The sequence below is a fragment of the Papio anubis genome, chromosome 13 (assembly GCF_008728515.1).
Source record: "Papio anubis isolate 15944 chromosome 13, Panubis1.0, whole genome shotgun sequence".
Taxonomy (NCBI): Eukaryota; Metazoa; Chordata; class Mammalia; order Primates; family Cercopithecidae; genus Papio; species Papio anubis.
In genome coordinates, this window is record NC_044988.1 from 1,095,730 (window position 1) to 1,106,474 (window position 10,745).

At 49.5% G+C, this 10,745-nt stretch overlaps 2 long non-coding RNA genes across 3 annotated transcripts; one reads left to right on the forward strand and one right to left on the reverse strand.

The window, feature by feature from the left end:
- Positions 1-2,176: 2,176 nt before the first annotated feature.
- On the reverse strand, positions 2,177-6,060 carry LOC108582219. Of its 2 annotated transcripts, XR_001895452.3 has the most exons (4): positions 4,917-6,060; positions 4,466-4,569; positions 3,282-3,469; positions 2,177-2,516 (listed from the first exon to the last, which is right to left on the reverse strand). It is a non-coding gene; the product is annotated as an uncharacterized LOC108582219 (long non-coding RNA). The 2 variants fall into 2 exon arrangements; XR_002517714.2 differs by having other exon boundaries at positions 2,177-3,469.
- Positions 6,061-6,377: 317 nt separating this feature from the next.
- On the forward strand, positions 6,378-9,271 carry LOC103878553. Its single transcript, XR_638786.3, has 2 exons — positions 6,378-8,205; positions 9,117-9,271. It is a non-coding gene; the product is annotated as an uncharacterized LOC103878553 (long non-coding RNA).
- The last annotated feature ends 1,474 nt before the right edge of the window (positions 9,272-10,745 follow it).

Below are 10,745 nucleotides of genomic sequence, written 5' to 3' on the forward strand. Positions count from 1 at the left end.
GGGCCTTTTATGAGAAGAAGCTGCAGAGCTAGGCCAGACCCCACAAGGCTTTTGTGATTTGGAAATAGGCAGCTAACAGGGAATGAGATTTTTTTCTAGTTGGTTCCCTGCCAAACCGATTCAAGACACACATAACATTTAAGTCTTTGGTTCCCCTGATTTTCGTTTCTCCTGCACTTGGCTTTCCTGTGAGCAGCCTCTCATTCCATTTACTGTTATCTTGGATTGAATTATGAAACCGGAAGAATTTGCAGAACTAGCCAGGGTAAATGGGTCTTGCTAATCCTGTGGTTAGAGGGTCAAATCAGCAAAACACTTGGGTGTGAATTGTCCAGAGCCAATTTCATTACTGCCTCTATTTGTGAAACCTGGGTGAGAAAAATTGTATTAATAACAAGAAAAGAATCCCTTGCATGGTTTTCCTATTTCACGTGTCCCAGCCCACTCTACAGCACGCTGCGGAAATCCAACCCTTCCCTTTGAAAGTCATCTGCCTCGCTGACCTTGCTTGCCCATCTGGAAACGTTATTCTCCATTCAATCCCACAAACGTTTTCATTGCTTTAGCAAGTCAGGTTCATGGCAAAAGCTCTGCCTCCAAAGAACAGAGTTCCAGGCTGTACTCTGTCTTGTTATGACTGACTTACAAAATATATGGATGCATGCGTAGGTTTGACTGGGAAACACCTGCTGCTATGTGGCGTGGGTTTACAGAGTAGAGGCAAAGAAAAGTCTAGATTTTGGATTGCAGAATTGTTCCTAATTTTTTTCATCCCTCCCTGTCTTTAAATCCTTTCCCTTCTGACCAGAGGTGGAGAATCTTTTCCTGCTTCCATAGTTGGATTTGGCCATGCGATTTGCTTTGGCCAATGGTGATGTTAGTGAACATGATGCAAGCCACAATCGAAAATGTTCTTGTGTGACTGGGTCTGCCTCTTTGGCTCCTATCACCACCGTGAAAACATGTCCCAGGTAGCCTGTTCACCCCAGAGGAAAACGAAATATGAGAAGCAGACCCTAACCAAACCTGCAGCCTAGCGTCAGGCCCAGCACAAACCGCACCAAGACGAGCCAAACCCCAGCCAACTGCACATGTGAGAGCTGGAAATACACGTTTACTGTTGTAGACGCTGATTGTGGGGGGTTTTATTTTGCGGTAGTATTGTTGCAGATGCTAACTGATACAGTCCGTTAGAGATCAGTTAACTGCGCATCTTTAATTTTGTTAGCACAACTCAAGAAGGCAGCCGATGCTTCACGCTGCAGCTCTGTGGCAACTCTGTAGTCTCCAGTTGACCCAATGGCGTCAACAACAGAGCTCTTCTTGCCGAACCTCAAATGCTGAAATACGATCATATAGAATTGACGAATACCTTCTAAGGCTGAACAGTGGCTACCCAGGAATGTCTGCTTGGCCCAGAGGGGAGGGAGTGAAATGTAACAGTCATGAAAGGGACTGTGAAGTTCATGGCTGAGGTAAAATCATGAAATAAATAGTGACAGAAAAAAGGAACATTGTACATGTATTCCTCAGGATGAAATTCCTCAAGATTCTGCTTTCTGGGAGGTAAGCGAATGGCTTGAGTGTGTGTGTGTGTGTGTGTGTGTAGGGGCTGCCTCCTTGAGTGGTCCTTCTGGCTCTCTGGCTGTGGGTTTGTACACCTGTATCTGAATGATCGTCTGAAGCCACCCTGTGACAGTGGGCTTGGCCTCTGTTCCTGGACCTTTAGTTTTCTTTCTGCATTTACTCTCCGGAGGATTTTCCATTCAGTCCCTTGGCTGCAGATCCCATCCGGACCATGATGAGTTGAAAAGTATTAATACATCTGTCTCCAGCCAAGGATTCCCTTAAATTCCGATCTCTTATATCCAATGGTCAACTGGAAGATTTCGGTCATAGTGTGTAATTGAGATGTTACACACGTATAATATATGTTGTATATATAATATTTTTATAATTATGCATACAAGATATGTAATCATATATTATTCTATATATTGAGATGTATAAGACAACTGAGGATGTACAATATCTTGAGATGCATAATGGGCGCCACCTGCTAAATGTCTGAAATTGAACTGATATTCACCCTCCCTAGTAATTTCTTCCCCTTTCCATCTAAATGAATAGAAACTCCATCCTTTCAATTGCTCAGGCCAAAAGTCATGGAGTCATGTTGACTTCTTCTATTCTTTTTTATTTATTTATTTATTTTGAGACAGAACCCCCGCTCTGTCGTCCGGGTAGGGCAGGGCTGGACTCAAGCCCCACCAGGCTGTGGTTCTCCAGCTGAACCAAACAGGTTCAGAGCAGCGGAGGGTAGAGCATGAACCAGGAATACTTCTCACCTCTCTGACCTCCCCTCACTCCCTGGTCTCCTCCTTGTTGCTGGGGAGCCATCAGAGCCTGCCACGCTTGCTCTCGCCTTGGTCTCTCCACTTGCTGTCCTGCTGTCTGGAGTGCTCTTCCTTCCCTAAAGGGTCAGGGAGGTCCACTCTCTTCTTCTTTCAGGTCTTCTGTGAAAAATCGCGTTCTCAGTGAGGAAGGTGCTCCAGGAACACGTGTGAAATGAACAAACGAACAGGATTGCTCAGGGCAGGAGTATCCTGGTTCACACCCTTACCCTCCCGCTGCTGTGAACCTATTTGGTTCAGCTGGAGAACCGCAGCCTGGCTGGGGCTTGAGTCCAGCCCTGCCCACCGCTGCCAGCAGCACCAAGGCTGGCGTCCTCTCGGCACTCACCGCAGGCTGGGCCCTGGGCTCAGCCCTTCCTGTGCACCACCCACTTCACTCTCCAAGCACTGTGGGAGGCAGAGGCTACTACTGCCAGCTGGGTGCAGAGCCAGTCCTCCAACGCCACAAGAACAGCCTAGAACCATTTCATTGTAGGTTGAGAGACAAGCAGTGTGTTTAAAAAATAGCACTTTTGCTGGAGGACAACAGATCTCCCAAAGTCCACCTGGAAAGTGTAGATGGAGTCTGGGTTTTGAATTCCCCTCGTGCGGATCAGGGTCGTGTTGGTTCCTTGTCAGGGGTTTAGAATCAGGTTTGGGGTAAGAAAAGGGGACAGTGCAAAAGGAACGTCCCCTTCACCAGCGTGCATGTGGGAGTCAGTGGTGACGGGGATGTTTTTCTTTTTCCCAACTTGTTCCAGAAAACAAATGACTTGAAATGACAGCCCGTGGGCCAAATTCAGTCACGGATGTGTTTTATTTGGCCCATGCAGGGCTTTTTGAAAAATCTGAGCCAATGTTTAAACATCAGGAATTTCACATAAATACCTGAAACTTTGGAATGTCCTAGATGTCCAGGAGACCTAGTGATTGCAGTCCACACTCCTGTGTGTCAGTGGCCAACGACGCCCCTTTCAGATGAGGCCGTTGCTTCCCTCTCACCTCGGTCCCCACCAGGCTGGCCTTATATACTGGTATCAACTGCCTTGCCTCAGGAGGATTTGAATTTGCCACTCCTGAAATAAAGTCATCTTTTATTTCAAGAAGCATAGGGAGGCCGGGCGCGGTGGCTCATGCCTGTCATCCCAGCACTTTGGGAGGCTGAGGCGAGTGGATCACCTGAGGTCGGGAGTTCAAGACCAGCCTGACCAACATGGAGAAACCCCATCTCTACTAAAAATACAAAAATTAGCCAGTCATGGTGGCGCATGCCTGTAATCCCAGCTACTCGAGAGGCTGAGGCAGGAGAATCGCTTGAAACCAGGAGGCGGAGGTTGCGGTGAGCTGAGATCACGCCATTGCACTCCAGCCTGGGCAAGAAGAGCGAAACTCCGTCTCAAAAAAACAAAACAAAACAAAACAAAACAAAAAAGAAGCATAGGGAAGTTGAACATTAAAGCAGTTGCTTCACAGCACAAATAAATTGTACGGCAGACCAAGGGCTACAGACCCGAGAATAATCCTCCAATGGAGTCTATACGAGATTTTGAAAAAAATACCCCAGCCTAGGTTGGGTTTCCTAGAAGCAGAGCCCAAGCCAAGGATTGTGGTGCAAGGGATTTATTGCAAGATCGGGCAGGGGAAGGAGCAAGCAAGGGTGTGGCCACTTAAGTTGGATTGCACGCAGCGCTGGTCCCACCTTGAGGCAGGGGCCCCCTTTCCTCCTCCCGGGTCAGTCAGCCTTGGGGAGGTAGGGGCCAGGAGAAACACCAGGGCAAAGGGGCTCCCATTCAGGGCGCAGAGAGCGGGCTCTGAGCTCTCAGCAGCGGGAGGTGGACTGGGAGCTGGAGGACATGTACTGGTAGATGGAATAGAGTGGGCATGCACGGTAGTTAGCATACCTCCTACCACCAGTTACAAGGGCAATGAGTGCTTACTACGAAGGGATTCGTAAATACAAGAAAGGTTAAGGAAAGATCATTACTTGCCTTACAGCCTGGAGATAATAATCCTTCATACATTGCATTATCCTTTCTTCTTTAACTCTGAATTAAAATAACTTGAGCCCTTACCCTCCACAACTTGTGGGAAATCCAGTGCCCTTCCAGTATTTCTGAGCATTCTCTAGTGGGGAGAGGGGTGAGTGTAATTGACAAACGACGTCCTCTGCTGGGCTCTGAAATGGATCAACGGATGGCAGTGTGTGTGCCAAGGTCACGCTTCCTGCAGGCTGTCCCCAGTTACCACCTGACAGATACGGGCTGCTCTGAGAGCTGCCTTTGGCTCCAGGAGTCCCCAGGACCTTGTAACCCCTCCCTCCGATGCATGACAGTCTAGGACAATTCCACCCCACCCTCCTTCCTGCTCTCCTTCTCTCTGGGTCAGCCCTGCATTGCCGACTCCTCCAGCTTCCTCCGGTTCCCCACCTAGTTTCCATCTGAGCATTTCCCCTGATACAACCCTTGCATGTTTCATCCTGTCTTGGCGTATGATCCTCAGACCTGGACTAACACAGGCACTTACCTTCTGCGAGGTTGCCTGTTGCTTCCTACACGATTTGTGGTTCCCTTGGATCATCCTGGCCCCTGCCTCAGCTGGAGCCGACTGCACACAGGGGCCGGAGTTTCCAAAGGGAGAAAAGCATCAGGAGAGACCCTGAAGACACCTTTGACAGTGTTGCCTCGATCTTGCATTTTGTAGGACTCTTCTCTCAGATGCTGAGTCCTGCGCCCACTTAGAAGCCCACCTAGGAGGCTAGAGAAGGGCAAGGGCAGAAATCAGCTGTGGAGCTCCTGGCATCCGTCGCCACATCGCCTGGCGTCCCTCGTTGTGTCATGCCTCCGCCCCCTGCTCTTCTCTCTTCAGCTGTGTGCTGGCTCCCAGTTCCCCATCGCGCGCTGCCTGTAACTCGCTGTGCAGTCTTCTTGCTCAGCATGCCCCGCAGTGAGCTGCTTACCGAGCATCCTGGCACTCGTGTTTCGGTTCCTGCGCGTAGCAGGTGCTGCCTGCGCCCTGCCCACACCTTCTCGACATTCACATGTGCCCCAGAGGCTGCTTACTGCAAACACCCCTGAGAGCCTTTGCTTTTTAAAAATGTTTTAGATTCAGGGTGCACCTGTGCTTGTTTCACGGGTGTATTTTGTCCTGGTGGGAACTGGGCTTCTAGTGTACCCACCACTCGAATAGTGAAGATGGTACCCAGTGTAGTTTTTCAATCCTTTCCCCTCCCCACCCTCCCCTCTTCGGGGGTCCCCAGTGTCTATTATTTCTACCTTTCTGTCCAAGTGCACCCACTGGTCACCCCCCACTTCTCAGTGAGAACAGGCAGTGGTTGATCTTCTGCTCCTGAGTTATTTCCCTTAGGATAATGGCTTCCGGTTCCATCCGTGTTGCTGAAAAGGACACGATGTCATTCGTTTTTATGGCTGCATCGTATCCCACGCTGCATATGGACCACATTTGCTTCATCTAATCTGCCACTGGTGGACACTTATGACTTTGCTATTGGGAATAGTGCTGCGATAACATCTGAGTGCAGGTGTCTTTTTAATACAATGATCTCTTTTCCTTTGGTTTCCAATACCTGTAGGGGGATTGCTGGGTTGAATGGTAGTTCTATTTTTAGTTCTTTAAGATATGTGAGGCCGGGCGCGGTGGCTCAAGCCTGTAATCCTGCACTGGAGGCCGGACGGCGATCACAGGGTCAGAGATCGGAGACCATCCCTGGCCAATACCTGCATGAAACCCCGCCTGCACATGCCTAGTCGGCTGCAGGTGCATGGGCGCCTGCAGTCCCAGCCACGGGAGGCCGAGGGCAGGAGAATTATGAACCCCGAGAGCATGAGCCAGCATTTGAGGTCCAGCCACCGCACCAGCCTGGGCTACAGAGGCCACCCGCCCCCAAAGAGGCGAGAACCCTTTCTCAACCGCAGCTGCCGTTCCCGAGCCCCGCCGCCGTGAGCATTATCCCAGGAAGTATCTCACCAACGGCAGACAAGGTGTTGGATGAGAAGCTAATGTCTTGCCTCGCGGCTGGGGTGACTCTGAGGGGTATTGTGCACGGCCTCCAGAGTTCCCATCACGCTGCAGTTGTCCTGTGGAAACTGGCTTGGGAACATCCCTTTACTGCCTTCCCTGTGGATGTTTGGGTTTGTGACCCTGTGCTAGAATCGCTGGGGCCCTAGGTCTGGGGCAGAGGTGACTGACCGTGTGTAGAACACCTGGAATAAATGGCTGGCATGTGGCTGCGGTGCCCGGGGCTTGAGATTTGGTGGCTGGCCACACTCAGGAAAGAACAGAAGCATCTTTCCAGTGCAGATCTGATGGCCAGCACTTAATTCCGGAGTCTAGTATTTTCTCACCAGGACAAAACCCAAAAGGCCAACAGGCCCCTGAACATGAAGCTTTGAGCCCAGCGGTTCTCAACCCTTGGCTCTCCTCTTTAAAAAAAATACCAAGATTTGGGCCCCGCCCCTAGGAATTCAGGTTTGACGGGTCTGGGGCTGGCCAGGGTAGTACTAAGAGTGCTGGTTGGCGTGTGTTGGAGCTGGTGTGTTGGAGCTGGCTTGTGCAGCTCAGGAGGGCCAATGCTGTCCTGCTGATAGCTCAAAATTGGCCAGGGAGAAATATTTGCATCACAGAAAGCAGAACGCAGGCCCTCACTCCAGAGAGCCGGTTGTTAAACACTCCTGGCGCACCATCGAAGAGCCCTGGGTCATTATTGTGGGAGCCACAACGTGAGCTGTTCCCTCTGCAGGGGTCAATGTCCCAGTGTGGGATTTGTTGCTCACTCTGAGCCAGAGGTTCCTACCCGCGGAAGGCCTGAGGTCCAACTCGGTGGACCCACGTGGAGGCTGTAATTCCACTTTGAAGGTGGAATCTCCCTTTTTCAGCTAGTTGACTGTGTGACCTTAGATAAGATGCCTTCATCCTCGGCCTGCAGCTTCCTGTCTGTGTGATGGGAACGGGAGCCTGGAGCTCCTGGAACTGTTGCGAGAATGAAATGCAGTACCGCACATGGATCATCTGCTGTAGAGACGGGCTCCATGAATTTCCTTTTCCTTTCCCTTTGTCTGGAAGGGGGAATAAAGGACAAAATGTTGTTCCCGAGGGTCTCCTTCTTGGAGCTGTTTCCTGAATAACCATCCGCTGGCTCTAGGTGGGCCCTGGCCAGAGTCCAGCTGGGAAGTGCAGAGAAGAACCACAATGAACCGGTCCTTCTGTGGCTGGCCTGGGCCTGGGGGGTACTGGAGGTAAGTTTTTAGCTGGAAACGACTCTTCCAACGATGACTGCTTTCCTTGATACAAGAAAACTGGGGGCTGTTAGCCATTGAAAGAATAAAAGCACGACATTAATTACAGTCTCACCCATGACAATTTACTCTGACTAAGATCTTGCCACTCACCGTTTCATATGATCTCTTTTAACCTGAAAAGCAGCTCTTTTGCTCCCTTTCTAACCCAGACCTAGTATTTAGCAGGGTAATGGGATTTATGATTTTGTTTACATCAGTCTCCGTGGCGATTCACCATGAAAGAGCCGTTGCTTGGCAACTTGGCATTGTGGGGCTGCAGTGGAGGGTGGAAGTTTTTGTCTCTCTGAATCAAGGGCTTAAGGAATAATGAAAACTTCTGCTCATACTTCTCATGAATGCTTTTATTTTCAAGGTCAACCAAGTGTTTTTTCTGGAAAGACTAATGCACTTTTCTTCAAGCGATACACCGTAAAATGTTTCCCAAGATTATCCTGTCTCTGAACGGGGGACGACCAGCGCTAGACGTTTTTATTCTCTTCTTGCTGCTGCAAAATCAGGTTTGCACAACTCTGAGACTGTCATAATGGAGCAGGTCTCTCTCATTTACAGGCATTTGCTGCACTCATTAGCAAATGCCTTTTTTTTTTTTTTAATGAGCTGCTATACTCTCTGAATCACTTCTCATCCCAGAAACCAGTTTCGTTTGGTTTGCAGTTGGTTTACCACGATCCCTTTGATGAAGGGATCAATGTTAGCGGAGGCCTGGAGGGCACAAAACAGGACCCCAATTTCCCTCTGAGGTTCCCTATTGACTATAGGCATTTCTGCGAATGATCAAAGGGCCTGTTTTAAAACATGCAAATGCCCTTTCCTGACCTCTTTCTCAACATGGGCACACATGAAGAGTAGAAGAGTTGACTCATACTGATATGCATGGACACGGCCCGAGCTGGAGGTGTGGAGGCCGCGGCGAGAATAATGATGATGATGACAGTAGCTAATTGAATACTTACCACGTGCTTTATATATATTATCTCGCTTAATTCTTGCAACAACACTTAGCCACGTGTCATCAGCTGGGGGGCCAGAGGCAGCTGCCAGTGCAGTTGAGACCCCACCGGTCGATGCCTCCCCCGCCAGGCGCCTCACTAATTCCTCCCCACTGCTGTTCCAAGCCAAACCCAGCTCAGCTTCTCACCATGAGGGAGCCCCAGCTGCCCTGGTCATAGACCTACTGACATTTCACCCTCACCCTGGGTCAAGTTTGCCTCTGTATTAGAAGAATCTACTTGATAACTTTGGGTTTAAGGCAGTGATTGTGACTAACCACGGTGTGCTAGGCTGTGGTGCCTGGGAACGATGAGGATCACCTGGGGACCTTGTTAGCGTGCAGATTCCAGAGCCTCACCCCTAGAGAATCTAATATAGCAGGTCTGGAGCGAGGCCCATGCATTTTTCTTTCCTGCAGGCACTGCGATGGTGCTGCGGGCCCCGGACCTGCTGTGAGCAGCACTGCTGTCGATGACTCTGCCTGGACCCGTCTCTGAAGCCTGGAAGCATCACGGTTTCCAACCTGGGATTTTATGAGGGTTCAGTAAATGTTTGATGAAAAACTTCATGATATCCAGTTTTCCTGTTTCACTCCCTGCCAAGGACTTGGCGACCTTACATTTGTGGAGTGGTTTCAATCTCCATGCATGATGTTACATGTGTGGAGTGGTTTCTAACATACGTGCATGATGTTATTCGGCTCAGTGGGGTACGGTTTCGCCCATTTTATAAATAAAGACATGGGGACTAAGATGATGATTTACCTGTGTCCAAAGGGCGGCCTGCAGACCACCAGCCAGGCCTCTGGATGCGAAGTCCTGTGGTCTGTTCACTCCACCCTAGCTGCCGCCTACCTCTGTTTTCCATCATAGAGAAGTGGTCCCCATGCAACGCAATAGAATACAGGCTCTTTGGGGGAGACAGAGGGGGAACCAGGTGAAGCAAGGAATCCTAAAACAGAGGCTGAGAGCTGGAGTCCTGAACATCGAGTCAGCACCCAGTTCTTCACCCATTAAATGGGGATAAGGGTCTTTCTGTCACAGTCCGTGCAGAGGGTTGAATGTGTGCCCAGGGTTGTCCCACAGTGAGCTGTTGCTGGTCTTCCTAGTGAGTCAGGGGAGACACTGAGGGCCGAGGACAGTGAGGCTGCTGCTCCCGTCCATTGTGGATGCCCCGTAGACCAAGGCAAATGTTAGTGAGTTTTGTTTAACTCTGAAATGGCAGAATTTTTTTTTTTTTTTTTTTTTTTGAGACCGGGTCTCTCTCTGCCACCCAGGCTGGAGCGCAGTGGTGTGATCATGGTTCACTGTAGCTTCAACTGCCTGGGCTTAAGGGATCTTGAGTCCGAGTAGCCGGGCTACTCAGCCTCCCAAGTAGCTGGGACTACAGATGTGCCATCACACCCAGTTAATTTAAAAACTTTTTTTTTTTGTTTTAATGAAGATGGGGTCTTGCTATGTAGCCAGGCTGGGAAAACATCATTTTTGGTGAAATTAAATCTTGGTTCTTTTCATTTTGAAACATGAAAGCTTGTGGTTTAAAGGTCATTTTGCTTCTTTTCTTCTTTTGATGCAAATTAAGGCATTTGAAAGGGGGTTTAAGAAATTGTTTGGTCAACTTGCATGTAAGCATGTTAGGAAAGAACAGGGATCACTAGAGGAGAATGTTAATAGCGTCTCTTTATCAAGCACCTACTACGTGTGCCGATCACAGTCGCCTGTGCAAGCTTGCATTTGACCTTGTGCAGCTCAGCCTCCAAAGTCAGCTCTCCTAACCATTCTGATATCATCTCCCCTGTACCAAAAACCAAAATCTACCACTGATTTTAAAAAATCTAAATTCGGGAAGAGAATCTTCTCCATCTTTTCTTCTCTCAGCTTCAGCTGTTTTCTAAACAGGTGAATCCAGATGCTTATTTCACTTCCTGTCACGTGTCCTCCGAAGCCCAGTGGTGTGACATACTCCGAGACTGGGAGAAGGAGAGAAAAGGGGGGAGGCAAGGGGATCCCAGAAGCAGAAAGAGGGAGAAGGCCAAGTCGGAGCCACC